Raw genomic sequence first — 3,293 nt, forward strand, 5'->3', positions numbered from 1 at the left:
CCTTATTTCTTTTCCCCCAAAACCGCCGATCCCTACTTGCCTTCCCCGATCTCCCCTCTTCCTCTTCCTCTCTCTGATCTCCCTCGCAGGCGAGCGGCGCCGACAGGAGCGAGGCTCTAGCTCCGGTGACCTTCCTCTACCGCCGTCGACACCCTAAGGTCAGATCCGATCGATGCTTCTCCTTTCCAGACTGTAATCGGCCGAGGAGTTGCGGTTCGGCAGATCTTGCGGTAGATGGCCGAAGATGCTGCGGCTAGGGCACGGTGAAGGACCAAATCTCGCGTCTCATTCCACCGAAGCTTGGAGTGATGCCCTAGTTTGGATTTGTGCCACTCGATTTGCCGGCGTGGGTAAGCTAGCCCTAACGGAATCTTCCTGTTCTATGGTTTGTGCCCTAGATCGAGTCTTCTTTCCCGATTCTTGCTGATTGCCTCCCTGATTGTTGGCGATCCTAGGTCAGGTCTTGGATTCCCTTGTTGATTGTTGATTTGAGGATCGGAGGAATCTTTGGTACGTTGCTTCACGGATTCGATCGGGTTGTGCGACGTCTTCTGGAGACTTGAGGTAAGACTTCATTTGGAAATTTGAGGGGGATCAAGGAGGATCTTGTAATCGGTTTTCCTTTAATCAGATCATGGACTTCTTCATGGTTGCCGATTGAAGTCTCAGATTGGAGGTAAGATTTGGTTCCGGAATTAGGTTATTGTTTAACTGGTGATGTTTATTCCTTGATCTGATCCGTGATCTCACCTTGAACCGAATAGTATACTGGAATCTAGCAGAGATATGCTTGCTCTGTGGTGATTCTATGGTTCAGCAAATTTCCTTGTTGCCAGCAGCAAGTTTGATCCGAACAGAGGAGTTGATTCCAGTAGGTTGTTCTGTTCTGTGGTGTGTTCCTGTTTCGGCAGCAACCCCATTCCAAAAGCTCGATCGAGGTAAGGTGTAGGGATTTTGATACATGCGGATTATGGTTGTATTACTTGATCGTGTGTAGAATTGAATTAGGTTATGTGTAGATTTAGATATGATTTGGATTACATGATTACTAGATGGTTAGTGATTAGGTTTAGATTTATTTGTTTATATTGATCTAATGGAATGATTAGGGTTAAGGTAATTAACCCTAGTCAATCATTGGATTTTTAATCTAATTGGTAATTAGAGATTAGGTAACTAATCCTAATTAACCATTAGATTTAATTATGTAGATTGAGGTTGTGATTAGGGCTTTGCCCTAATTTAGGTTTAGGGATTTTATTTAGCTATTCATTTGGATTTAGCTAAATAAAATATATATATATTGTTTGTTGACACAGGACTCTGATTCGAGACGGGCGTCTCGACCTTGGATCGCTTGGATTGTACCTTCTATTTGAGGCGGGTACCCTTTGACTTATCTTTTGATAATGTCTTATGATATGTGTAGCTTATATATATTTACTAGTGGTAGATAGTAGATTATTTCTTCCCTGGTCTTAGCTAGTTGATACCTATCACATGCTTCATCTGCTAGATGCTTTACTTCAGGATTGGATATTCTATCTCTTGCCATGTGTATATATGTTCATAGAGATGCATATCTATAGTGCTCTACTCTACTGGATTAGTTGCTTTACATGTGTGATACATGCTCTTGGATTCATGATACTTACATCATTGTTATATGTGATGTCTTTGGATTTATGCTGTTTATATCATGGTTATATATATGCGTTTACCTTTTGGGCACACACATATACGGAGGAGGCTATGTTCAGGTATGACATACTGTAGCCGCATGCACCATATTGCATGATTGCATGCTGGGCGATTGACGACTCCATTATTGTTGAGCTCGTCGGCCGGCTACATGGACCCGCACACAACGTGTTCACTGCATGGGTAGTGGCACAGCACTCAGGGTGTGTAGGGTAGCTTGCCCGGTAGTGCTCCGCTAGGGCGCTCATGGGTAGCGTGACAGGAGCGTGGTAGCACACCGGGGTCCCTCCCCGTCATTGAGTACCGGGAGATGAGAGCGTTACGCTCCCTCACTATGTTTGAGGCAGGAGGATAGGTGTACTCCGACAGCATCCCGTCCACTCGGTCACTCATCAGGGGTAGTGACGGCAGAGTGCACGGTTGTCACAGCCCTACCCACTCGGTCTCACCATTGCGTGTGAGACGGCTGAGCATGGCAGTAGGGGTGACCAGGACATGTCATTTGCATCATATGCACAGATTGCATTATTTATGATTGATGCATTTTGGTGATTGCATATGATTGACATGCATACAGGTTATATGCTTTTGCTCTGACTATTTTTATCTGTGTATGTTCACAGTCAGTTGCACAAGCCTCGCAGGTGAGTACAGTTTATTTCAGTTATGCACTTCTTATATTCTTGCAGTAGATTGTATTGCCTGCTTATTGTTGGTTACTGCAGTTTATTTAGTCTTGCATACCTGTTATACTTAGGAGACTGTACTATATAGATTGTATGGTTAGAGAACTGTACTACTGATCCTATGATTTAGGAGACTGTACCTTAGGTTTTTACTGGTGGATATATATTGCTGTACATGTCTATTGGTTTACCAGCTGAGTTCTTTGAACTCACCCCGTTGTTACTATTTTTTTCAGGTTGAGGCCGTCAAGAGAGATTCCAGTCGCTAGCCCCTTTGTCGCGAGGATTTTCTTTGTCGGATTTGTTCTGCTTTTGCATCTTAAATACTTGTATTGTGGGTTGTATTGTGGACATTGAACATTCGGGTTTACTACTATTGTTTTCCGCTGCAGATATTTTCATTACTTCGTGGATTTGGTTTTCTTCGATGTAGTGGAGTAGGATGTGTACATATATTTTCGAGATTTTATATCGTCTTTCCTTATTAAACTGCGTGATTGATTATATGTTGAATTATGTGGAATGTTGATATAAACTGCGTGGCTTGTTCTTTTGTATTGTATTATTCCGGCCGCGTGTGGCCGAGGTATGGAGATATATGTATACTGAGCTTCATATTGTCCGCCGTACAGGGGAGATGCTGCCGAAATTTCTTCGGACAGGGACTACCTGGGGGCGTGACAAATACAGAATTAGAATAAATATATTCTGGAAGCTTGTAGAACCACCAGATGGTGTAAAAGCCATGAGGTGTAAAAAGGTCTACAATAGGAAAAGAGGGATAGATGGGAAGGTAGAAACTTTCAAAACAATGCTTGTTGAAAAAGGAAACTTTTCCACCGGTAGCCATGCTTAAGTCTATCCGGATTCTTTTATCTATTACTTCTCATATGGACTATGAGATTT

At 42.9% G+C, this 3,293-nt stretch overlaps 1 long non-coding RNA gene across 1 annotated transcript; it reads left to right on the top strand.

Annotated features, from left to right (window-relative positions):
- Positions 1-252: 252 nt before the first annotated feature.
- Positions 253-1,362, top strand: LOC121973464. Its single transcript, XR_006109621.1, has 5 exons — positions 253-350; positions 456-564; positions 632-676; positions 765-938; positions 1,320-1,362. It is a non-coding gene; the product is annotated as an uncharacterized LOC121973464 (long non-coding RNA).
- The last annotated feature ends 1,931 nt before the right edge of the window (positions 1,363-3,293 follow it).

The sequence above is a fragment of the Zingiber officinale genome, chromosome 4A, assembly GCF_018446385.1.
Source record: "Zingiber officinale cultivar Zhangliang chromosome 4A, Zo_v1.1, whole genome shotgun sequence".
In the NCBI taxonomy this organism is placed as follows: Eukaryota; Viridiplantae; Streptophyta; class Magnoliopsida; order Zingiberales; family Zingiberaceae; genus Zingiber; species Zingiber officinale.